Source organism: Physella acuta, unplaced genomic scaffold, assembly GCF_028476545.2.
Source record: "Physella acuta isolate Inbredline_101_S28 unplaced genomic scaffold, ASM2847654v3 ptg000006l, whole genome shotgun sequence".
Lineage (NCBI taxonomy): Eukaryota > Metazoa > Mollusca > Gastropoda > Physidae > Physella > Physella acuta.
Genome location: NW_026731526.1, coordinates 806811 through 834301, shown reverse-complemented (window position 1 = coordinate 834301; position 27491 = coordinate 806811). Strand labels below are relative to the sequence as shown.

The 27491-nt window shown below is 38.7% G+C and overlaps 1 protein-coding gene across 6 annotated transcripts in view; it reads left to right on the top strand.

Annotated features, from left to right (window-relative positions):
* Positions 1–27491, top strand: part of LOC131941910 (uncharacterized) — a 52881-nt gene that overhangs the window by 2366 nt on the left and 23024 nt on the right. Inside the window, exon 1 of one of the 6 annotated variants that reach the window (XM_059301940.1) lies at positions 15797–15841. The exons of 1 other annotated variant lie outside the window; for it this stretch is intronic. The gene's annotated coding sequence lies outside the window, so the exon portion shown is untranslated. Of the gene's footprint in view, positions 1–15796; positions 15890–17751; positions 17845–23949; positions 24254–27491 lie in introns of those variants that run through there. 4 more of the 6 variants (XM_059301714.1, XM_059301636.1, XM_059301871.1 and 1 more) reach the window with 4 other exon arrangements.

The following is a 27491-nucleotide window of genomic DNA, read 5'->3' as shown; positions in this document are numbered from 1 at the left end:
ATGCAGGTGTACCTACAGTCATGACAGATGGCATGCAGGTGTACCTACAGTCATGACAGATGGCATGCAGGTGTACCTACAGTCATGACAGATGGCATGCAGGTGTACCTACAGTCATGACAGATGGCATGCAGGTGTACCTGCAGTCATGACAGATGGCATGCAGGTGTACCTACAGTCATGACAGATGGCATGCAGGTGTACCTACAGTCATGACAGATGGCATGCAGGTGTACCTACAGTCATGACAGATGGCATGCAGGTGTACCTACAGTCATGACAGATGGCATGCAGGTGTACCTGCAGTCATGACAGATGGCATGCAGGTGTACCTACAGTCATGACAGATGGCATGCAGGTGTACCTGCAGTCATGACAGATGGCATGCAGGTGTACCTACAGTCATGACAGATGGCATGCAGGTGTACCTACAGTTATGACAGATGGCATGCAGGTGTACCTGCAGTCATGACAGATGGCATGCAGGTGTACCTACAGTTATGACAGATGGCATGCAGGTGTACCTACAGTTATGACAGTTGGCATGCAGGTGTACCTACAGTTATGACAGATGGCATGCAGGTGTACCTGCAGTCATGACAGATGGCATGCAGGTGTACCTACAGTTATGACAGTTGGCATGCAGGTGTACCTACAGTTATGACAGATGGCATGCAGGTGTACCTACAGTCATGACAGATGGCATGCAGGTGTACCTACAGTTATGACAGATGGCATGCAGGTGTACCTACAGTCATGACAGATGGCATGCAGGTGTACCTGCAGTCATGACAGATGGCATGCAGGTGTACCTACAGTTATGACAGATGGCATGCAGGTGTACCTACAGTCATGACAGATGGCATGCAGGTGTACCTACAGTCATGACAGATGGCATGCAGGTGTACCTACAGTCATGACAGATGGCATGCAGGTGTACCTGCAGTCATGACAGATGGCATGCAGGTGTACCTACAGTCATGACAGATGGCATGCAGGTGTACCTGCAGTCATGACAGATGGCATGCAGGTGTACCTACAGTCATGACAGATGGCATGCAAGTGTACCTACAGTTATGACAGATGGCATGCAGGTGTACCTACAGTCATGACAGATGGCATGCAGGTGTACCTGCAGTCATGACAGATGGCATGCAGGTGTACCTACAGTCATGACAGATGGCATGCAGGTGTACCTACAGTTATGACAGTTGGCATGCAGGTGTACCTACAGTTATGACAGATGGCATGCAGGTGTACCTGCAGTCATGACAGATGTACGTGTAGGTCTTAGTTAAGATAGTTATACAATAAAATTCTGTATTTTAAATTTTAAATTGCAAAGAAAATAAATTAAATTAACAAAACCATGATATAAATCTGAGACAAATTAGTAAAAATAAAACAAAAATTACACGTTCCTCACCTACACAAGAAAACAGCGAGATAATTCTCACAAAAAAAAACACAAAGAACTTAAGAATTAGTTTTTTTAATAAATTAATCAACGAACACCAATTTGTTAATGCTTTAATTTATAAAACGAAACAACCAAATTAGATTTTATTATATTTAGTATATTTAAATTGTACGCATTTTTTCTTGTTTTCTGGGGAAAAATATTTCCGTTGAGATTAAATCAAATATGCCTAAATCTATCAATTTGTGAATGTAATTTAGCACTGCCCTCTTTTCACATGTATGGAGGCTTCATGGAAAAAAAATGTTGTCTATTCCCGTTAACTGCGCGTATTCCATATGGAATACAATGTCTACAACCGACATCTTGAACACACTTCGTCATTAGGCTATTGTAAAGTAAAGTAAGTTTCCCTTTCAAACCTGACGGTCTATGGGGCAAGTGAAGTAGAGTTCACTTGTTTCTGTGACCTCGGCATATGAAGAGATAGTGTAGTCAGCACTATGCCCAGATTAGGCTATTGGGCAGAGCTTAATTAAGTTTACGTATATTATATCTGCTAAAAAATTGATGATCGCACTAGAAGTTAAGTTTTGTCTGTAGTAAACTCAATTTTGAAACTGTTAAATGAAAAGCCCACACACAGCCCTAAAGCAGTTGACCACTAGCCTTAAGTGACAGATCCTGTATGAACGTATGTGTCTGATATGGATCACAAAAGTTACGCCAAGCCTTACAAAATAGAGAACCGCCAACGTTGTATCCGACAATTACGGTGCATTTTTTCTCGAACAAAGCTTGGTATAAAAAATAACTTTTCATCATTGACGAAACAAAATAGCGCATTGATAAAAAAAAAAGGTGTTTTGTCACACATCAAAAGCCGCACTTTGTGATACCGGGGTTTGTTTGTGACATGTTGTTCTGTCGTGGGGCGCATGTTCAAATTGCCTTAATTAGACGAGACTGCAGATACAGCACAAGTGATAATTAACGTGTAGTAATTGACGATATATAAGGAACTGAGCGTTGTATTCAACAACTTCGTGGATCTTTGCAGTAATTTGTTCGTGTGTGTTAATGAGGATTTCTAATTTATTGAAAAATAGGATTTAAAAAAAAGGTTACACAATTTATAAGGACAAAGCTGAACGAGGTAATTTAATTATCCAGTTGTTAATTTCATTTAAATATGCGCTTTTGCATATATCATTTAAAATAAAACAAGAATAACTACTTGTTTAATACACTAAAATGAAAAAAATGAACATACCTTTCTTGAACCATAGTTGCTAATTACAGAAACTATTTTATTCATCATCAACATTGTTGTAGTAGGTTCCTGCGTTACAAAACGACAAGGATATAAAACATTCGTATACAATGATACATTCGTATCAACATGAGGCTAATGGTTAATGTTAGTGAGTTCATTGTCTTTAGAATCAAGTAGTTTTTCAATATATTCGATTCACTTTATTTTCCTACTACATTAGCATGTAGTTGTGTCGATTGTTTTTTTTTTCATTTCTAGCAATCAAGTTATTTTTTCGTTGACTGTGTATAAGTGTGTGTTTGTGCGTGTGTGTTTATGCATTATTTGACCTCCAAGTATTCTCGTCCCTACGAAAACCGTCAAGTTTTCTTGTCGTTCTGGTAACTGTCAGGTTTTTTTTTGTCGCTCTGATGACGGGAAACAGTTTTTGTTTTACCTGTTAAGGGCGCAATAACCCCATTTACCTGCCACCGTGTAACGATTGTGAAAAAGGTTACGTCCATAAATCTGGTCACTTACTAGTGATGTTAAAGGTAACCGCTGGACCGACGAGGGCGTTAGGGTGAGTGTTAGGTGGATGGACGGTCAGCATAAGAAGTGTGAGGGTGGATGGACGGTCAGCATAAGAAGTGTGAGGGTGGATGGACGGTCAGCATAAAGAATGTGAGGGTGGATGGACGGTCAGCATAAAGAATGTGAGGGTGGATGGACGGTCAGCATAAAGAATGTGAGGGTGGATGGACGGTCAGCATAAAGAATGTGAGGGTGGATGGACGGTCAGCATAAAGAATGTGAGGGTGGATGGACGGTCAGCATAAAGAATGTGAGGGTGGATGGACGGTCAGCATAAGAAGTGTGAGGGTGGATGGACGGTCAGCATAAAGAATGTGAGGGTGGATGGACGGTCAGCATAAAGAATGTGAGGGTGGATGGACGGTCAGCATAAAGAATGTGAGGGTGGATGGACGGTCAGCATAAGAAGTGTGAGGGTGGATGGACGGTCAGCATAAAGAATGTGAGGGTGGATGGACGGTCAGCATAAAGAATGTGAGGGTGGATGGACGGTCAGCATAAAGAATGTGAGGGTGGATAGACGGTCAGCATAAAGAATGTGAGGGTGGATGGACGGTCAGCATAAGAAGTGTGAGGGTGGATGGACGGTCAGCATAAAGAATGTGAGGGTGGATGGACGGTCAGCATAAAGAATGTGAGGGTGGATGGACGGTCAGCATAAAGAATGTGAGGGTGGATGGACGGTCAGCATAAAGAATGTGAGGGTGGATGGACGGTCAGCATAAAGAATGTGAGGGTGGATGGACGGTCAGCATAAGAAGTGTGAGGGTGGATGGACGGTCAGCATAAAGAATGTGAGGGTGGATGGACGGTCAGCATAAAGAATGTGAGGGTGGATGGACGGTCAGCATAAAGAATGTGAGGGTGGATGGACGGTCAGCATAAGAAGTGTGAGGGTGGATGGACGGTCAGCATAAAGAATGTGAGGGTGGATGGACGGTCAGCATAAAGAATGTGAGGGTGGATGGACGGTCAGCATAAAGAATGTGAGGGTGGATGGACGGTCAGCATAAAGAATGTGAGGGTGGATGGACGGTCAGCATAAGAAGTGTGAGGGTGGATGGACGGTCAGCATAAAGAATGTGAGGGTGGATGGACGGTCAGCATAAGAAGTGTGAGGGTGGATGGACGGTCAGCATAAAGAATGTGAGGGTGGATGGACGGTCAGCATAAAGAAGTGTGAGGGTGGATGGACGGTCAGCATAAAGAATGTGAGGGTGGATGGACGGTCAGCATAAGAAGTGTGAGGGTGGATGGACGGTCAGCATAAAGAATGTGAGGGAGGATGGACGGTCAGCATAAAGAATGTGAGGGTGGATGGACGGTCAGCATAAGAAGTGTGAGGGTGGATGGACGGTCAGCATAAAGAATGTGAGGGTGGATAGACTGTCAGCATAAGAAGTGTGAGGGTGGATGGACGGTCAGCATAAGAAGTGTGAGGGTGGATGGACGGTCAGCATAAAGAATGTGAGGGTGGATGGACGGTCAGCATAAAGAATGTGAGGGTGGATGGACGGTCAGCATAAAGAATGTGAGGGTGGATGGACGGTCAGCATAAAGAATGTGAGGGTGGATGGACGGTCAGCATAAAGAATGTGAGGGTGGATGGACGGTCAGCATAAAGAATGTGAGGGTGGATGGACGGTCAGCATAAAGAATGTGAGGGTGGATGGACGGTCAGCATAAAGAATGTGAGGGTGGATGGACGGTCAGCATAAGAAGTGTGAGGGTGGATGGACGGTCAGCATAAAGAATGTGAGGGTGGATGGACGGTCAGCATAAGAAGTGTGAGGGTGGATGGACGGTCAGCATAAAGAATGTGAGGGTGGATGGACGGTCAGCATAAAGAATGTGAGGGTGGATGGACGGTCAGCATAAAGAATGTGAGGGTGGATGGACGGTCAGCATAAAGAATGTGAGGGTGGATGGACGGTCAGCATAAGAAGTGTGAGGGTGGATGGACGGTCAGCATAAAGAATGTGAGGGTGGATGGACGGTCAGCATAAAGAATGTGAGGGTGGATGGACGGTTAGCATAAAGAATGTGAGGGTGGTTGGTAGGTTGACCAGAAGTATGTTAGGATAAGTGTTAGGCGGATAGACGGCCAACAACGAGAGTCTTAGGGTGGGTGGCGGTTGGGAATTTCGGTCCTACGAAGGGTGAACGTTGGAATGTGCGAACGTTTTTGCAGCTGGACATTTGGATGCATTGGTCTTTGGGCTTGTGGGTGTTAGTGGCGGTAAAGTTATGGTGTGCAAATGGGCGTTTAGGCAGATGTCGTTAAAGAAAGTAAACGTTAGGGCGGCTGGGTGTTGAGGCTTTTTGTTTTTGTGTTTTTGTGTGTAGGCGTTAGGGTGGTGAGAGTTTGGGAGATAATGCGCTTTGGCTGGTGAATGTTTCATAGGTTGTTGTTCGAATAGATACCATTGAAAGTGAGTAGACGGATTAACTTTTTTAATCTTAAACGATGAATCCTTTTCGATGGATTGGCGTCCATTTACTGTAGTTGGCGCCCAAATAAATAGGGCTAACATTCATTTGTCGTTTGTTTCAATGCCTCTTACACAAATCATGTGTGCTTTGTTCCGTGATGAGTTTGTATAAAAAGCGCTCCATTAAGTCTATTGAAATCTGACCTTTGATAATTGTAAATTATTTCATTTCCTTCAACTTTGAAGGCCGTGGCTTGTCAGTTTATAGTACAATTTTCAAATCTCACACATAACAACCTTAAAACAGTGGTGGACAGTGAAGGTTTACCTACACGCCACACACACACACACCTCTTATCTGTGTGTACACAGACATTGAGGTCAACCAACTATCGGGACATTACGGCATTCTTTAAAACATTTTAGCGAAGATTGTTTGATGCTAATATTAGTACACCTCTATCGGAAGACTAGCACATCTCCACGCCAAGACTAACACACCCCACGCCAAGACTATTACACCCCCACGCCAAGACTAACACACCCCCACGCCAAGACTAACACACCCCCACGCCAAGACTAATACACCCCCACGCCAAGGCTAACACACCCCAACGTCAAGACTAACACACCCCCACGTCAAGACTAACACAGCCCCACGTCAAGACTAACACACCCCACGCCAAGACTAACACAACCCCACGCCAAGACTAACACACCCCCACGCCAAGACTAATACACCCCCACGCCAAGGCTAACACACCCCAACGTCAAGACTAACACACCCCCACGTCAAGACGAACACACCCCACGCCAAGACTAACACAACCCCACGCCAAGACTAATACACCCCCACGCCAAGGCTAACACACCCCCACGCAAGGACTAACACACCCCACGCCAAGATTAACACAACCCCTCGCCAATATTAGCACACCCCACCCCTCGCCAAGACTAGCACACCCCCATGCCAAGACTAACACACCCCCACGCCAAGACTAGCACACCTCCACGGGAGAATATTTGACACCTCCAGCGGGTTGTATAATAATTGCCAGGTTTTTTATTCTGATCGCGTCCCCAATCATGGCCTGGTTATCAGCTTGTGCGGAGATAATAAATTAATTAAGGTCATCAGCCGTTTGTCTCAGGCGTTGTTGTTCTACACGTCTCTGTACCAAGTCAGGTCATTTATGATTTGAATAGTGTATATATATATGCACCCCCCCTCAAACTTTCGATTTGCACCCCCCCCTCAAGTTTTCGATTTGCACCCCCCCTCAAACTTTCGATTTGCACCCCCCCTCGAGTTTTTCTCGATATATTTTGCTGTTTTTTGCCTTGGTGTCACCCCCCTAAATGGTGTCACCCGGTGCGGTCCGCACCCCCCGCCCCCCCCCCCTCGCTACGCCCCTGTAAATCATAGCATAAAATGTGACTTATCTAGATTTAAGTTAAAAAAAAAAACAACAGGAGTGATCTCCCCTTAACTTTTTCGAATATCTTTTATAAAACTATGGGGGATGGCACCTCGGGATATAGACATGATTTTTAATCCATATTTATTTACTTAAAACTTCTTTAAATGGAATAAAATCTCGAAGAAAAAAGAATTGCGCATCAAGAGAACGCCAAACAATCAGTGTATAATAATATTATTAGTACTTTATAATTTTACATTAGTTTATTTTTTTGTGAAATCGGAAAAAGCGTAAATTACTAGTTCCGGTGAACGGAAATTACTCAAAATTTGACAGAAGGCAGAGAATTAGATCGTTTATCTATCTGAAACAATAATCAAGTTATATGCTTTTGAGAAATTCTTCTTTCTTTTTCTTCGTTCTTAACTTTTAGTATTGGAAGGGATCAAGCCTTATCTGTCAGAGGGTTTGAACTCGAGACTTTTTCGAATTTAACAACCATGAGCTTTTTACTAACTCCACCACGCCTCCAACACAATTAAGCGTTACGTGTCAACTGGTTATGCGCCATTGGGGCCATTGACTCCGAACCCCTTTTCTTTTTGGATTTGCTTCCATAGCCTTTGTCCAACCAAGAACAAACTGCAAGGCAGCAGTTATTTTGATTTGGAGTTGTCCCTCCTAGAAGAGTTGCCCTCCCCAGCTAACGAGCCTCATCTGCCCGAGGGTTCGAACTCGAGACTTAGCAGCCATGAGCTTGACCGACTAGACCACGCCCACACGGACAAAAGGCCTTTTGGATGTCGGTCTTTTGTCCTCCTTCCCTATATTTCTCTAGTTAGCAAGTTTACTTCAATGTATCCCCATCGTACATTGTCGAGATTGTCAATTTGTACTTAAAAAGGCAATTCAACTTTAATTGATCACTAGCCGTCCCGGCCAGGCCCTGCTCTGGCTTTTGTGAAAAAACCTTTCTGTTAAAGACCATTACCCGTGTGTTTATTAATCATCATAAACCCGGCATTGCCCACCCAAACCACAACCAACCAAAACCTAAACAACAAAACGCAGACATAACGCTAACACAATTACAAATATTAACGAAAACAAAAACCTAACAACAAACCCAACCACAACCACAAACACCAATACAAAAACAAAGAAAAAACAAACAAAAAAGCAGACGAAAACAAAAACCTAACAACAAACCCAACCACAACCACAAACACCAATACAAAAACAAAGAAAAAACAAACAAAAAAGCAGACGAAAACAAAAACCTAACAACAAACCCAACCACAACCACAAACACCAATACGAACACAAAGAAAAAAAACCAAAAAGCAAACGAAAACAAACCAAATCCAAACTCAAAACCAACCACAAACACAAACCCAAAGAAAAAAACACAAATGAAAAAGCAAACGAAAACAAACCAAATCCAAACGCAAAACCAAACACAAACACAAATACAAACCCAAAGAAAAAAACACAAACGAAAACGAAAAAAGAAAGAACAAAAACGAACCAAATCAAAACGCAACCACTAACGCAAACCCAACCTAAACACAAAGAAAACACTAACGCGAACATAAACGCAAAGTGCTCACAGTCTAGCCCGGGGCGGAATCGCCTGTTTCAGCTTAATAAAAGACTATAGTACCCCAACTTATTCATAGTCTTTTGCACTCACTTAAACGAACGTAGGCGCCAAACCGAACATGGGAGGCCCGGGGCCCCAAATAGCACCATGTCTGGGCACCAGAGGACGCCGGGATTCGATTCACTTAAAGACTATAGTAACCTTTCTTATCCATACTCTATCGCATTGTTTAAAGCGAAGTTATGCACCGTAGCGCTCACAGGATAGCCCAGAGCGCCAAATTGAACCCTGGTGGGGCGCCGGCGGACGCGCCTGTTTAAATTTAATGAACAATTATAATACTCCAAGCTCAACCGTAAAATACCTACAACATTTGCACATGATCAATCCCCGCTAATTATGTAATTATTTTTTTCCCAACACCAAAACAAAATAATAAAAAGTAATTTATTTTATACTAATGCCATTTTTTATACAGGGAAGTAATTGTGTTTTCCTAATTTATCAAAGGAAAGTAAGTGCTAAAGGACTAAATATAAATAATTTTCAGACATAATTAGAATTTTTGTAAAAGATGATATTTTTTAAAAATTGTGTTTAATGAATATGCTGACAATTATTACTATCAGTTTGAAAAATGAAAATTATTTCCCAACACTTTCAATAGTAATTTTTTAACTCATAAATTTAGACTATGAGCACCATAATAGTCTAACACTTAAATCCATAGAAGTATGTCAACGACAAACAAACTTATTACATGTTACATACAGAATTGAGCTTTATATATTAGACTAGCCGTCCCGGCCAGCCCCTGCTCGGGCTTCCGTGAAAAACCTTTCTGTTAAAGACCATTACCTGTGTGTTTAGTAATCATCATAAACCCGGCATTGCCCACCCAAACCATAACCAACCAAAACCAAAACAACAAAGCGCAAACATATCGCTAACACAATTACAAATACAAACGAAAACAAAAACCTAACAACAAACCCAACCACAACCACAAACACCAATACAAACACAAAGAAAAAACAAACAAAAAAGCAAACGAAAACAAAAACCTAACAACAAACCCAACCACAACCACAAACACCAATACCAACCAATAACAACACACAAAAAAAAAACGAAAAAGCAAACGAAAACAAACCAAATCCAAACGCAAAACCAACCATAAACATAAATACAAACCCAAAGAAAAAAACACAAACAAAAACGAAAAAAGAAAGAACAAAAACGAACCAAATCAAACCGCAACCACTAACGCAAACCCAACGGAATCGCCTGTTTTAGCTTAATAAACGACTATAGTACCCCAACTTATTCATAGTCTTTTGCACTCACTTAAACGAACGCGCCTGTTTCAATTTAATGAACAATTTTAATACTCCAAGCTTATCCGTAAAATACCTACAACATTTGCACTTGATCAATCCCCACTAATTATGTAATTATTTTTTTTCCCAACACCAAAAACAAAGTAATTAAAAAGTAAATTCTTTTCCACAAATGCAATGGTTTTATAAAGGGAAGTAATTGTGTTTTCCTAATTTATCAAAGGGAAGTAAGTGCTATATGACTAAATAAAGACATAATTAGAATTTTTGTAAAAGATGATATTTTTTTAAAACTTGTGTTTAATGAACATGCCGACAATTATTACTATAATTTGAAAAATGAAAATTATTTCCCAACACTTTCAATATTTATTTTTTAACTCATAAATTTAGACAAATGCGCACGATAATTGTCTAACACTTAAACCCATCCAAGACCAACGACAAACATATGCGTTACATACAGAACTGAGCTTTATGTATTAGATAAGTGAACCGGCACAATGCATTTTTCTTCTGCAAATTCTGCAATTACCTGTCTTGGTGTTACTCACCTAAATGGTGTTACCCGTGCGATCCACCCCCTTTTCCCCTTCCCCCTTTGCGACGCCTCTGCACTTTCCTCGACTATAGTCAGGTACCCAATAGAGCTGGGTGTATTCAGAACGTCGTTTGAACTGAGACCCTAGATACAAAGCAAACATTATCGGGTCAGTAACCGAATGCTGTATCACGTGACCCCACCGCACGCCGGCCTTGTTCCTTTCAATGAAAGCAGCCAGCTGCTTTTTTGAAAGTTATTTTTGTCACTGTCAAGTTGTCCAAACAAACAAGCGAAACTCAAAGACACGTTTTTAATTCTCAATTTAACCTCGAGCTAACGTTTAAAACCCATCGTTAATGTAGTGCTTTTGAACTAAAAAAAATCGTGGTCTTTATCTATTTGGTTGTTCAAGGACATAGCTATCTTTGGCCTAAATATTTTTTTGCTTCATAGTTATGTAACTAATTGTATGAGGATTTGTTCATCGGTAGAATTTTTGTCCATGGTGTGGTTGGCTGGGTGGTTTGGCTAAGTGGGTGACTAAGAGGAGGTTAGTTCATTGAATCAGATAAACTCTACTTCACCTGCCCGTGTGTCTTGGGCACGAACATGAAAAGACGACGATGAAGACGTGTGAGCTGAGTTGTTGGGTAAGGTGTGGTTGGCTATGTGGTTAGCTTAGTGGTTGGCAAAATATGGTTGGTTAAAATGTAGTTGGCTATGGTGCGGTTGACTGAGGGGTTGTTTAAGTGATTAGCTAAGATGTGGTTGGGTGAGACGTGGTTGGTTATGGTGTGATTGACCATGATGTGGTCAGCTGAGTGGTTAGCCAAGTGGTTAGCCAAGTAGTTAGCCTAGTGGTTAGCCTAGGGTTTGGCTAATATTCGGTTGACTGAGAAGTGGTTGGCTGCGATGTAATTGTTGTTGTAATTAATGAAGCACATTGTAAAGGACGTGATTAACTGAATGACAGACTTGCGATCTTTCTAGTTACTGTCTTGAAAAACACCTTTTTTTTGGTTGAAAACGGCGGCACAGCAGTGTGTAATTTACAGTGGTTTAGATAAATACAAATGGTAGCTGCAGTGAAATCAATGCAATCGTCATTAATTTGTGAGGTAATTAATACTATTATTAGTACTACTTCCAGTGGTTCTAAATTTTGGCAGTTACCAGACTATAGCAACAAAAAAAAATACATTTTCTGGCCGGGTAATCCACGGGGCAGACAAAGTTGGATGAATCTGTTTCTTTAATCTTGGCTTATAAAAGTAAAGTTTAGTCACTTATATGCCAAACCGCCTTTTACTTTCACAAACCTGAGTAATGTACCCATCAAAAATGGGTGCACTCACGAACGTTTTTTAAACATGATTCCGATGTGTGATTGCGAGATCCGAACGACGCCGTATCACAATATTGACAAAACCTACAGCCATTGATTAAGTAATGAGCGTTCTCCAATTTACAATATCCATTACTTTATAACAAGGGGTAAGATTCAGACTTCAGCGAGAAAAAAACAACCCATAATGAAAATTTCAATCTCAGGTTGGGGCACAGTGGCGTAACAACCATGTAACCATGGTGGACAAAGTTCACCGCCCCCTCCCCCCTCCCCCGAAGGCCTTGGAGCTTCCGAGGTCGAGTTTGTGCAGACTTAATATCCCCCCCCCCCCCTTAGTTTTTAGAAGAAAAAGTGAACAGAATCGAATGATATGTGATTACAGTCTGATTCCTCGACTACATTTGTCTTGGGTGTTTTAAAGATTAACTGCTAGTTTTCTGCTGCACCTTGTATGCCACTACCGCATTTGATTCCTTAACAGGCATATGTTGTTACCTCAAGGCCCATGGCATCATAGTGGTCAATGTAATGCTGGAACTGGTGGACTGATTAATGTAAAGAAAACAGCAACTACTGCGTTATGAAAACCTGGAAGTCACTAGAAAATTGTTTCGCTTCTTAACATATCTAAAGAGACCTATTACTACAGCTGCTGGTTATTTGCAGGCAGGGTAAGGTCGAGTCTTCAATGGCAGCGGATTGATAGTTTTCCTGGGTCATCACGGGATTGTAGTATTAAGAACAACAATCTTTATTGCATCTGTTACTCAATGGCGCATAACCAGTTCACACGTATACTTAATTTTTTGGGGGGCGTGGTTGAATCGGCAAAGCTCATGGTTGTAAAAAGTCTCGAGTTCAAACCCTGTGGCAGATAAAGCTCGATCCATCCCAACACTAAAAATTAAGAATGAAGAAGAAAGAAAGAAGAACTTAGTGATCGCCCACGAAAGCAATACTTCGATTTGATGAAGAGCAGGACAGAGCTATCAGGAATGAAACAGGTGCGAACGCGGCTGGTAAATGGAGTACTCTTTTTGTGCTGCATATGTCTGTTTGGGGCAACTTCCTAGTACTGGTGGCCATGCAGTTATGTTCGCACCTGGTTTGTAAAACCTGTTGAATTTATCTTTTCATGCGACTAAGTGCGGGAAGTGCTGAAGTAGAAAGTATGATGATTCTTTTACTACGAAATATCCTACGGTTCTCATTTTTAACTAGAATTCAGCGCTTTCCCTTTTACTCAGTTGTTATGGTATTAAAATACTGGGTTAAAAGACATTGGAATATATATATATATATATATATATATATATATATATATATATATATATATATATATATATATATATATATATATATATATATATATATATATATATATATATATATATATATATATATATATATATTTATGTATATATGTATATACATATGTATTTGTATACATATATAAATTGGAATATATATATATATATATATATATATATATATATATATATATATATATATATATATATATATATATATATATATATATATATATATATATATATATATATATTCGATTTTTAGCTGTTGTGGGTTGGGGGCTCCTTTAAACTTTTTCCGGACCCTTTGGAAACAGCCAGTCCACCCCTGCACTACCCCATCCTACTGACCGTACCATGCACATACAAAAGACTATTTTTTTTAAACAATGAACTTTTGTGTAATAAATTAAAGCTAACAGATTCCATTGTCCTTGAAACCGCACGGGTTGATTCACTCAGCTATTGAGTCACAACCTGATTAATTAACTAATGAGTCATGCCCTGATTGATTCACTAATGAGCCACGAGTTTACCACCTGACCACGTAACCCACCTGTATTAACTCCAGTCCGTGTTTGCGGGCTGTGACCTTTCTTAAAAACCCGACCCCGTTGACGGCTGTTGTTCGTAAGCCACGCCGGAGGTGGGGGGGGGGGGGAAGAAAGGGGCGGCAAGGGGAGTGGCGGTATAGGTGAAATACTAGTCCAAAAACAAATCTTACTTTGGTATACTAAATATAGCTTTGAATACACACGCATTTTCACTCTAGAGGCCTACGCACTTGCCCACAAGGGCTGATGAGACTTGCGTCTAAAAGCACTTCGGTGAAACTTGTGTGAATGTGTTGAAATTTAACCAAGGGTTGGGTGTAGGGGGATTTTTTAAAAAATATTTTTCAAATTACACAAATAATTGTGTATAAAATTTAAACAAAACACTTAGGCGAGTCTAAATTTCATTGTTGTCTGATTGAAGCACGGCCATCTTTCTTACCGCATTTACGCAAACACACTCAAAAGTTGTATAATGTAACAGTTCCCACTCGTTACACTCCTTGCGTATAGTTAAACGCTTACATGTGTACCCCCACCCCCACCCTCTAAGTCTCGTATCAATTTGTGTCTGATGGAACCACGACACATCCCTGAACGATATTTGAATGACTACGATATTTACATCCGCTTCGATACCACGTCGTGATACGCCCCAGACCAAGAGAGTTGCGCAACCACTAATCTAATCACCATTTGAACATCGACTCTGGGTCAAGCGGCGAGACGGGCGTAAGGTTAATCTGTCCTATATTGGTATATTGCGTAACAACGTTTACCCCCCCCCCGGCTATTTTCTTAAAGCTCGATTATATCAGGCACCCCCCTACCACACACACACTTTTACAATGTTGTGACGCCAATTATGAATGGCGGCAATAGCTTCTCCCTTAATTAATCGTGTGCCATTGAAATATAGGCCCTACCTCAAAGTTTTCAATAAATGACACGCTATTTAACAAGTTCCGTTTAATACAGGTTTAAGATTTTTACGATAAGATTAACTATTTTGAGTGTTTCGCTAAGGATGTGATTAATTACGATGTGATTGGTTATTGTATGTAACTACTGAGTGTAGAAAATCTTTTAATTTGATAAAAGATGACAGGAGGCCACTTAAGGATATTTGAAACGACCATGAAAGTACGAAATAAAGGTTCAAATATATAGAAGTTTGGGATTTGCAGTTGATGAAACAAAAAAAAAAATCTCAGCGTATATCTGATCAGCGATTAGAAAATGAAGCTTTTAAAATGTATTTAAACATAAATAAAAAGTGAATTGAAGAATTCAATGTAGAGAATTATTTTTCTAGAGAGCTGTTGTCCTCGCTTCCAAAGTATAACATGTGTCGCCCAAAGAACCACGTGATATGTCAACATCACGTATGCTCCACCATCTTGTATTTAAAAAGCGAACCGAACGAAACGAAACAATTTCCCCAAATACCAAATTTTCGCCGACTCACGCTCAATTTCAAATTGTCCGAATGTCAGAATTCTTCATCCCGAAATCAAAACGAAAGTAAATTAACCTTCACCTTGCCAGAATACCTGGCCAAGGACTCATTGAGTGTACCCAAGCCGAGATAAAAATAACAAAAACATTTGCCTAGCGACGTAATCGGCCATTGTTCGACGTCAAAAGCGTACCTTTAATTACCTAAATCAAACTCGCAAGGGTACGTAACTCTCACAAATCACACAATCATCTCCCCTTTTTGTACGTTAAGTCAATAGGCTCTCAAGTCCAACAACTCCTGCCCTGTAATGACCTGCACGATTTATTTTTCGGTCTCAATTCAGTTTTAGCCAAAGACGAACAGCTAAATCATTTGTAATCAGAAAGTTCATTTATAGAAAATAGCTGTTATAACTGAGTTTGATGGAATTATGTGTCTGCTCGTCAACTTTTTGTTGTCGCCCCTGGTTATAAAATAATGTACGTCAATTTAATTTGTGTGTTAAACGGTTCAGTGCGCTGTATGTGTTCTGCTTTAATGGATGGACGTTTTTTAAAGGTGTGTACGTTCAATGGATAAAATAGTATTTTGTGTTTATTCGTGAAGGTAAGCGATTTTTTAAAATGAAAATTCTCTCTGTTTAGGAAGTTGAACTGGACAATATAATGTTTAATATTATTGTAAATATAAGGTTCCTATTCATAGTTTAAACATTATGTTTTGTAAGTGCTTTGACATTGTCATCCTCGTCTATCTAATAGTCGTACCTACTTGCTTCATGCACTACTCGAATCGTTGTTTAAATGTTTGATCTAGTGATGGGTCCAAGTCTAAATAATAGGGTTACTTGCCGTCTTCGGCGATACATATTCAAAGTATCGAATTGCTTGGCACGCTAAGTATTGTTATCGAAGAAGCTAGCTCTCGATTACAGTGGTAATGTAAAGCGATAACCACCACATAAACAGTCTGTTGCCATCAAAGTTGTATTTATCTTGCCCCTATAATGTGCACACTGTATCATAAGCAGTAATTACATGACCTTATCAGAGCCTGATCTGACAGATATGAAAAGAAAAATCCATGAAAGATTATGATCTATCATTCATTGTTTGGTCATAACCCTGATGGGGCACGTTATTCGATCAGGTCGGTACAGAATCTATGCACAATAAAAAAAAAATCTTTATTTCTTAATCACCATCACCAAATCAACTAGATTGAAAATCCTTTTCGCGGCTGATTGGGTCCTATAAAGTATTTAGTCGTAGACAATAAATCCTTGCGTGTTTTTTGTGCATGGATGCTGCTTTAGATCTCTCTTGTAGTTGAATGAATTATTTTGCTAACAAGGCATGTCATTAATTTAAAAAAAAATGACCCATCAAATCCTTACAATGATTTTTAGTTTCTTTTCTTATTATTAACTAACATGTTTTCAAAAATTGTTGTTGTTGTTGATGGTAGTAATGGTGTGTGTGAGTGTGGGGGGGGGGGGGTAGGTACACTACTCTGCTTGCAATGACCCAACCTAGATAATGACGTAACCGTCAGGTACCTGCAGGTTGAGGTAAGAGCCACCTTAGCAGTGCACACGAGGTAGACGTGCATCTTCTGATTTTGATGAAAATCTTCCAGCTCTAATCACAACAGGGCAACGTAAAAACTATATCAATTAAACAAATGTAAAGCAATTCCTTACCCATATAACATAAATAAATGTTCCCCACATCACCCCTAATTTTATTAAACTAAAGCCACCATGCCCTAACGCTACATGATACTAACGGGAACAACAAAAAGTGAATAGTTTATAAATAAATGATGGGGCTCACATGCGCTCACATGAGCACTGTTTTATACACTTTCGTTGAAGTCAGTTGTTAAGCCGTGAATTGTGTTTGTATATCACCCTAAACAGTTGCAATTTTACCACAACAAAAGAATAAATGTAAAAAAACAAAATAAAAATTAGTATAACATCAAGATAAATTACCCTCTCCGTTACACACACATTCACACACACATATAAGTGTATATATCTTATATTTATTGACCTAATAAACATTACGTTTTATCATACTAAATTGTTTGGTTGTTTGGCTTAAAACTAGTGCGAGAGCTCTAATTTACATAGGAAGAGTATACAAATTAGTACAAAAAAAAAAAAACAAGACATCATTAATCCTTTACATTTGTTCCTGCTAAATTATTAAAATCGTATTAATCGTAGCATATTTTTTATATCTTTATTCAATGCTTTGATTTGTTTATTGGTAAAGAGCATTTAGTGACAAAAAGCAATGAGCATTATCAGGGTGACTGTTTGTCTATGGTGTATCAGCTGGTTGTCCTGAATGGTACGGGCCAAATGTAGTGGAGATTTCTTTCTTTGGTCACAGGAGTTCTCGTTCTTGGGACGTTTTAGATAAAGTTTTGTATGTGTAGATCTCCAGTTGTTGGAGATAATTTCAGTGTGTTCTAGGCCTGTAATTTGCTCTTCTAACGAACCAGAATTATGGCCCTTGAATAGTGAGCACTTATTTAATACGTTTTTTGAGGTAAGACTTTGTTTTAATTTTGTTCTGACGAGTGAAATGACTAATTGAGCGATGTCTTGCTTTGTTAAAAAAAATTTAGATTTTAAATTATAGATTTAATTATCCTTTTTGTTTTTTAAATTTATATACATGTACGGTTTGAAAAGAAAAAAACGTTTCAAATGATAGCACTAGAGAATAATGTTTCTCTGCTGTCATAAAAACACCAATCGTTAAATAAAATTAAACCAATCATTGATGTTGTTTTGATACGAATTTATATAACGCAAATATTGCATTGCAGAAAATAAAAGAACAATAATAATGTAAATGAATAGAAGTAAATACAAATGTAAATAATAATTTTATATAATAATTGGCATTTTAAATTCAAATATCGGTCACGATATAATGTTTGTAATAATTTTACCTGGTGCTTCTGTCGTAGACTAAAACTAAACGTCTGTGTCTTATGGCCATATGTCTGTGTCTTATAGCCACATGTCCGAGTCTTAGATCCACATGTCTGTGTCTTATGGCCATGTGTCTGTGTCTTATAGCCACATGTCTGTGTCTTATAGCCACATGTCTGTGTCTTATAGCCACATGTCAGTGTCTTATAGCCATATGCCTGTGTCTTAAAGCCACATGTCTATGTCTTAAAGCCACAGATCTGTGTGGGTTATTACCAATTACAAGTGGCGCGTATAATCTAGCCAACTTGTAGCGGTTACCCTCGACAGCTATTTCGGTCATTAATATCTGGTTCTACCGGCACCGTTAAAAGGAGAAGTCTTCAGTTTACCGCTCACCTTTTCACTGTGTTAAGGACACCTGCATAGCGCACGTGAGACAGGTAGACCAAAATAAAAAATGTTGACACAAGTACGCCGAAAAGTTCCTCGACTCAGGTGACACAGTAGAGTCCCCTAGCACTTAACCCCCAAACCCCCCTCCCCCCCCAGTGCAAACCTGTACCGACTACAGTAGCGCCCAACTTTACTATTTAAATAAGCCACCTCAGAACCGGCTTACCCGACTAACCCTAACCCAGTTACGCTCATGTAAACAAACGCCAGATACGGACATGGTCTGATAGTACAGCGAGATCAAGGACATTTTATCTAGGACCACTCCCAACCGTAATCCCCCAATTTACTCCAGGTACCAATAAGAGCTGGAATATGCTTTAGGACAGTCTACTACTATTAACTTAGATCTGAGCTCAATAATCGGGAGCTTTAAACACGTAGCCACACATTAAAAGTTTACAAGCAGCAGATAATGTAAGGTGACCTTAATTCTACCAAGATGTTCTTGGCCGCGGTTTTTCCTTTTTCGTATCCGTTATCATTTCTTAATGGGTCTGGACTTCTTCATTGGTCTAGATTACACTTCTCTATAAGGTCTAGATTACACTTCTCTATAAGGTCTAGATTGCACTTCTCTATAAGGTCTAGATTACACTTCTCTATAAGGTCTAAATTACACTTCTCTATAAGGTCTAGATTACACTTCCCTATAAGGTTAGATTACACTTCTCTATAAGGTCTAAATTACACTTCTCTATAAGGTAAGATTACACTTCTCTATAATGTCAGATTACACTTCTCTATAAGGTTAGATTACACCTCTATACCATATATAGATTTAACTTCTGCAAAAAGATTAGGTTATACTTGTACGTGAGGTCTAGAATACACTTCTCCTTATAGTCAATTATAGCTTCAATTAAGAAAATGTGAAATTACAAATTACTATCTGATACACACATTTTCAATTATAAGTTCACAATGCTAGTCGCAAACGAACAGTGAGGCTATGTAGTAAATATCACATTGACGTGAGATCACCGTACAGAGTTCTTTCTCTTACAACCACAGCTTTCACGAGTTCTCTTTCCTGTTGAAATTTGGGCCATTAACAATATATTGACAGAGTTCTCTATCTTACTGGGGTAACGCCTCCCAGGAGTTCTCTGCCCACACAATTCTCTCTTCCCGTATCCATTTATTGTAATCGCATCTTATATCGTGCATAGAGGCACATTTTATCCAACGAATGCTGAATAATAATGGGACCTCTTTTATAATTTAAATTCTCATCTCGGTTCGTAATATTTTAGCTTAATATGTAGACTAGAAATCGTTTTTTTTTTTTTGTTGTTTCCTAAACCCAGGCCAATGTCGCGTTTTTAGTCATGCTACCACCATGTGATAGCTTCGCTGATCGCATAATTATCTGTCATTATAATTTAAAAAACCTTGACCGCGTTAGTCACATGCATATCACCTCACATCGACAGCGAAAAGGAAAATATTGACTTTTAATTGAAACTGATATATTTACATTTTCTTTATATCTGCAGTATTTTGTTTTTCAGTTTCCACTATCTATTTTATGTTTTGTTTCGCTATATTACAGTTCTTTATCGTGTTTAATAGGGGTGGATGTATATAGTTTCTTTTTGTGTGTGCATTATCGTGTGTGTATGTGGTGTGTGTTGTTTTTATATCTGGTTTTGTGTGTGTGTGTGTGTGTGTGTGAAATGGTATGTGAGTTAGCGTGTGTGGGACTTGACGTTTGATGCGGTGTGTGTGTGTGTGTGTGGTTAAGTATGTGGTTTGATTTTTAATGGTTTAACGATTGAATGTTGATTGGTGGGTGATTCGGTGTGTATTTTTGTTGTATGTAGTTGGTTGTGTGTTCTGATGAGGAATTGATTGTGTTGTTGATTTACGCAGTTTTAGTAAATGAGATAAAGCAAACACAGGTTTAAACTTGTATTGCTATTGGTTGGAACCTCAAATAGCTCATACAGTGTTAATACATTTTACTACTATGTTAAATAAAGGTCTTAAAATAATAAAGCAACCACCCCATTGTATAAACATTTACCAATTAGTCGCCATGATTATATTTATATCGAGTACTAGTGCCTGTAATTCTTTACTGCTGGACTGCTGTTATACTCAACTTACCTTGGGACCATGACCTACCTTACACAAGCAAACGCATTAACAATTAGCCAATCATTGACGGCAGACGTCTCAATTATAATTATAACTCATTACTACCTTGATATATGCGTCAGTTTAATTCTTATCGCAGACAAAGATATCTAGACATTGTCGTGCTTTACTCGTTAAAGTTATATGTTCGCAATTATCTCGCAATTATCTCGTAATTATCTCGTAATTTTCTTGAATTTATCTCGAATTGTTCTGGACTGGATTAAAAGGAAAGTAACGCTTGAACTACATTTTAAAACCTTTGTAGTGATGTCCACCGAAAAGGTATCGACTCGCTTCGATTATTAACGAAGTTTCATGGTAATTTCAAGAATAAATAGATCTTCTTAAGCAGTTGGTATTTATTACATTGGATACTTCTGAACTCATGTCACCAAAAAGGTAAAAAAGCGAAAACAATTGTGTGACAGCTATTTAATTACAAACGTTTTTTTAAACAAAGAATTTTTGTAGGCTGTTGATTTACTTTGGCAATTGAACTTGGGTATCGTTTTAAAGGAAAACATATTAACTTTTAAATTATTTAACAATGAATACTGAACGCCTATGCTACACTCTGTTCATTTAATATGTAGACGAAAGTCATGAATCTCAATTTTATCAACATATTCTAAGGGGTCATACACAAACGACGGCAAGCTTTCTAAAAACGATTTTTACTTAACAACTAAGATTTTTTTCAAAAGTTTTTCAAGTGCGTCTTCCCACTTTTGACCCCCCCCCTCCCCCCATCCTCACAATTATCCGAACACACCCGTACCCTGGGAGTGTGACGTCGTTTATAAATACACGAACCCTAAAGGTTTGTGGGTGTATTAGGGTGTATGTGTGGTGTTGAGGAAAATATGTTGACATAGTATGATGTATGTACACCAGTGACGTAGGTCAGGGTACGTGGGGGTGGGGCGTGGGGTTCAGCAAGACACCCTAAGACTGACATTATGAGTGTATTGATTCAACGTTATGGAGAGACAGTGTACGAAGTTATCATTTTTGACCGTTACCTGATTGTGTTTGTGTATGTCTATTCGTGTATGTGTCCGTTCATCTGTGGGTGTGTGTTTGCATATATCACTTTACGAGTGCGTGTTTGTGTAGTCCCGTTCGTGTGTGTATGTGTCCTTTTATGTGTGTATGTGTTTGTCTACTAAGTTGTTTGTCTATTTAAGTATGTGTGTGTGTGTGTGTGCGTTTTAGAGAGAGAGAGAGAGAGAGAGTTTTTTTTTTATATTCGTTTATGTGTGTGTGTTTGTGTAAACCATTTTATATAATCGTGTGTGTTTTTGTAAGTCCGTCCATCTGTGTGTATGCTTGTGTAAAATCTCTTATGTGTGTGTTTGTGACATAACGAGTGTGTGTTTAAGTGAACGTTCACTAACATGTGTGTGATAGTGCCTGAATACTTGTAATTAACGTTGTGTATTTATGCTTTCATTGTAGTTTTATATGTGTGTTTTGAAGTAGGTGTGTATGTCATGAGTATACTGTGTATGTGACATGCGTATATTTGTATGGGTTTATGTACTTAAGTGAAATGATAATGCTAATACATTTCGCTTTTCTACTCCACTAACAAGAGCCTGCCCTCGCAACACGTTATTACACTTGCAGTCACATATAATTATATGTGTTATCAAATAAACATCACATATACAAAGTTCGAATTATCCAAAACATGTTGATTACTTTATTATACAATGAAGACGACAGCGAACTTGAAGCTGCAAAAAAAAAAATAAAAAATAAAAAAAAATGCGCCCTTACTAAAGCTAATGGACATTCCTGCCAAGTTAAAACAGCTAATTTAAATGCATAGGGCTAAAGACTGCACCCAGCCCATGTCCCTGGATAAGACAGTAATTCCTTATTTAGCATAGATGGTTATCCGTTTACCCTGGTGTTTTTGTGAAATGAAAAGAATTATCTACCCTGCTTCTCTTACTTTATTCAGTAATGTATGGTGCTTCAAAGTTGTCATTTAATAAAAAAATGACTTGGCTGTGGTGGTATTTCATATTTAATCTTCCATCTCGGACAATAGATCTATTGTGTAGTGAACAATATTATGTCATCAGTATGGAAATATTTGTTTTGTTAACACAGCGATAAGCCTCGGCAGGTTATATGTATGTTTATATGGGATGTGCCCAACTTTCCATGTCTGGTTTTGTATGATAAACACATATGTTTTATGTAACAGTTATCGTTCACACATTATATAACACGAATGCTATATATATACTATTATATAACACAATGTGATATATGGGGTGAATTATCAATATGTTATGTTTGTGATAAGTTATGGGGGCTAGTTCAATATTTTTTGTGTTTCTTATTTTTATACGCACAAGCTAATTTATATTAGACTTATACATTTTTTTTCGTTTTTACAAACAATAAGGCATTGAACTATTTCTAATGATGATAGATTATTGTTAATTTTCTGTAACAATGTAATTTCCTTTTTTTTCCTGGTACCAAAACTGGGGCGTGATTTGCGTGTGATATTTAAAGGAGAGGCTGGCTCCTAATATATTATAAAAATGGAGGGTGGGGGAAGGGGAGGTGAAAATAATAAGCACACACCGTTGTCTATTATTATTGCTTTGGGTTAGAGGAAAAATCATGTCGAAACATGAAATTGATTTACACACAATTCACCACTGTTGTTTTGTCTGTACTTTGTATGTGTGTATGTGTGTGTGTGTGTCTGTGTGTGCAGTACTTTTCCATTAAAATTTATAGGATTCCGATACTTGACAAGCGTTTAGGGCTAAGGTTAGAAGTAGACTTCGCTTTTAAGGCTACAATGTAACGAGAATTGTGTCAGGCTTAGAGTTACGGTGTACAAAATACAGACAGCGTTTCTTAACTTTTTTTTCTACAAAACAGCACGTAACAATTTTATTTGCATATACCCCCACCCCTAAAGCTCAACCAGCACATCACCCACCCACCCATGTAAACACAGATAAAGTATTTGTATTAGACGGTGATTAATTGAACACAGGTACCATAAGCAAAAATCTTTATCTTCCGTTGGTAGTCTCATAGTAATTAACCTAAAGATATTCAACAAAACCCAACTGTCTATACATTCAGACACCATTAACGTTACACCATTACTTTTTAATCTTACGTCTACAATATAGCACGCATGAACGCTTTCATATAATGCTTGGATTCAGGCCAGAGGCTCCTATAGGATTCACTGTACGCTAGTACAAATAAAACAGACCAGGTATTTTTTTAAAAATCTAGGCCAAATTCAAGAATATATAAAACTTAAATTTTGACCTAGGAGATAGAACTCGGCACAATTTTCAGGCCATTCACATGAATATAAATTAGCCATTATTCTGTGCGGGATATAGATCTAATATTATAGCATAAAGGTAAGGAAAAACTTTGGCATTTGAATCTGTCTGTAACATTGACAGTATGGGTGAAAATATGCGTTGTTTTTTCTATTTTGTATTTAAAATGTGAATCTGTAGGACTATACTTAGTAGCTCAGCAAACAATTAAAATGTTTATAAGTAATATATATATATATATATATATATATATATATATATATATATATATATATATATATATATATATATATATATATACGCTCAAATTAAAGAAGCTGATTTTAAAATCATAAAATAATACTTACAAAAATTTAAAGAAAATATTAAAAATAAATTAAAACGGCTAATGTTTTAAAAGCAATTACAATGTAGTCTTTGAACATTACATTTGATTAAATAGCTTTTAGATACCAACTGAACTGTAATCGCTGCACCATTCTTAATGCTAATAACACCTAGCCCAATAACAAGACCTCGCTTTGTTCTTATAGTGCATAGAGAGATTTCCAATGAAATATTCTATTACAAATAATTTATTAAAACTATTTAATTTGAAGTATTCCTATTTAAATATTACGTTAGAAGTCTTCCATTAGCAATATTCCGTTAGAAATATTAATTATTTACAATTCTATCAGAAGTGTGACATTAGAAATATGTCTTTTAAAATATTCTATTTTGAAATATTTCATAACCATTTTTTCTCATTTAATATGTATTATGCAAACTGTATTCATTGAGAATAAATTAAATATCAGGAATCGAAGTTATGCAAGAGCAGCACTTCGAGCCAATGATAGATAAAATTAGATAATATAAGACGATAAAGGAGATTTAGAAACCCTGCGTGTATAGACGGTACATGCGTACATAAAAGTACATACAAATCCACATTTAAGGTCTGTTTATTTGAAAAAGGATTTATTTTTTAATCGTTTAAAAACAGTTTCCTGAACATTTGAACGGGGCACGCGGGCAACTGAAGCGCCCCGCCCTCCCCCCCCCCCCCCTTTGGAACAAAGATGTAATTTTCCCTCGTCCATGCCTCACAGAGAAATCCTTTATCCTAGTTTCGGGTGGCACTCTGTCGTATACTCCCTTTACTCTTTCTTTACGTATCCCCCCACCCCTTCCAACCTGCTGCCCCATACTCCCTTAACATTATTTCATACCCCACCGCCTGACATACCCTTCCTTTACGTAACCTGATATAATCCCTTTATGTAGTATTCTCTACCATCTCCTTTCATACCTTTCCCTCCAAAATGAATCCACTACCCCACTCCACCAACTATCATATTTTTCTCTTACACAACTTACCTCCCACCCTTGTCATTTTCTCATATTATTAATCCCCTTCACCTTCGAATACCTGATAAAGTCCTCTGACACCCTCCCCTCCAATACCCTCTCTTATCCTCTCTAAACTATTTTATCTTCCAAAAAAACAGATATATCCACACATTATCTCCCTTGTAACTTTAAGCTTGCAGTTTAAAAACGTTTAAAGTCTCTCCAATTCATTTAAAGCTATCTGGGTAACCATGGATATAGTTTGTTGTTGTAATATAGTTTAGTAGAATATATATGCCAACAGTGATAGGTAGAGTGGTTGTGTCCACTGTAATAGGTATAGTGTTTGTGTCCACAGTAGTAGGTAGAGTGGTTGTGTCCACAGTGATAGGTAGAGTGGTTGTGTCCATAGTGGTAGGTAGAGTGGTAGTGTCCACTGTAATAGGTAGAGTGGTTGTGTCCACAGTGATAGGTAGAGTGGTTGTGTCCACTGTAATAGGTAGAGTGGTTGTGTCCACAGTGATAGGTAGAGTGGTTGTGTCCACAGTGATAGGTAGAGTGGTTGTGTCCACAGTGATAGGTAGAGTGGTTGTGTCCACAGTGATAGGTAGAGTGGTTGTGTCCACAGTGATAGGTAGAGTGGTTGTGTCCACAGTAATAGGTAGAGTGGTTGTGTCCACAGTGATAGGTAGAGTGGTTGTGTCCACAGTAATAGGTAGAGTGGTTGTGTCCACAGTGATAGGTAGAGTGGTTGTGTCCACAGTGGGTAGAGTGGTAGTGTCCACTGTAATAGGTAGAGTGGTTGTGTCCACAGTGATAGGTAGAGTGGTTGTGTCCACAGTGATAGGTAGAGTGGTTGTGTCCACTGTAATAGGTAGAGTGGTTGTGTCCATAGTGGTAGGTAGAGTGGTTGTGTCCACAGTGATAGGTAGAGTGGTTGTGTCCATAGTGGTAGGTAGAGTGGTTGTGTCCACAGTGATTGGTAGAGTGGTTGTGTCCATAGTGGTAGGTAGAGTGGTTGTGTCCACAGTGATAGGTAGAGTGGTTGTGTCCACAGTGATAGGTAGAGTGGTTGTGTCCACTGTAATAGGTAGAGTGGTTGTGTCCACTGTAATAGGTAGAGTGGTTGTGTCCATAGTGGTAGGTAGAGTGGTTGTGTCCACAGTGATAGGTAGAGTGGTTGTGTCCATAGTGGTAGGTAGAGTGGTTGTGTCCACAGTGATTGGTAGAGTGGTTGTGTCCATAGTGGTAGGTAGAGTGGTTGTGTCCACAGTGGTAGGTAGAGTGGTTGTGTCCACTGTAATAGGTAGAGTGGTTGTGTCCACAGTGATAGGTAGAGTGGTTGTGTCCACAGTGATAGGTAGAGTGGTTGTGTCCACAGTGATAGGTAGAGTGGTTGTGTCCACAGTGATAGGTAGAGTGGTTGTGTCCACAGTGGTAGGTAGAGTGGTTGTGTCCACAGTGATTTTTTGGTAGAGTGGTTGTGTCCACAGTGATTTTTTGGTAGAGTGGTTGTGTCCACAGTGGTAGGTAGAGTGATTGTGTCCACAGTGATTTTTTGGTAGAGTGGTTGTGTCCACAGTGATTTTTTGGTAGAGTGGTTGTGTCCACAGTAATAGGTAGAGTGGTTGTGTCCACAGTGATTTTTTGGTAGAGTGGTTGTGTCCACAGTGATTTTTTGGTAGAGTGGTTGTGTTCAAGTGTCCAATTTCTGAAAAGTGGTTCCTCCATCTTGACTTTAATTTTTATTGAGCATAATGTCCAAATACTGTAATCATCCAACTAGTAAATCTAGTTAACCTTGATTTTGATTTTATTTAAACGTACATTTTTATTTGAATTAAACTGAGATTTATATTTGAATTCATGCAACGTGGTTTGAGGAAACAGAATAAAAAAAATTGAATCGGGCCGAAACAGTTAATTAGCTATATTAGTTTATAAATCAAATCACAATCAGACGTATTACAGCACCGTTCCC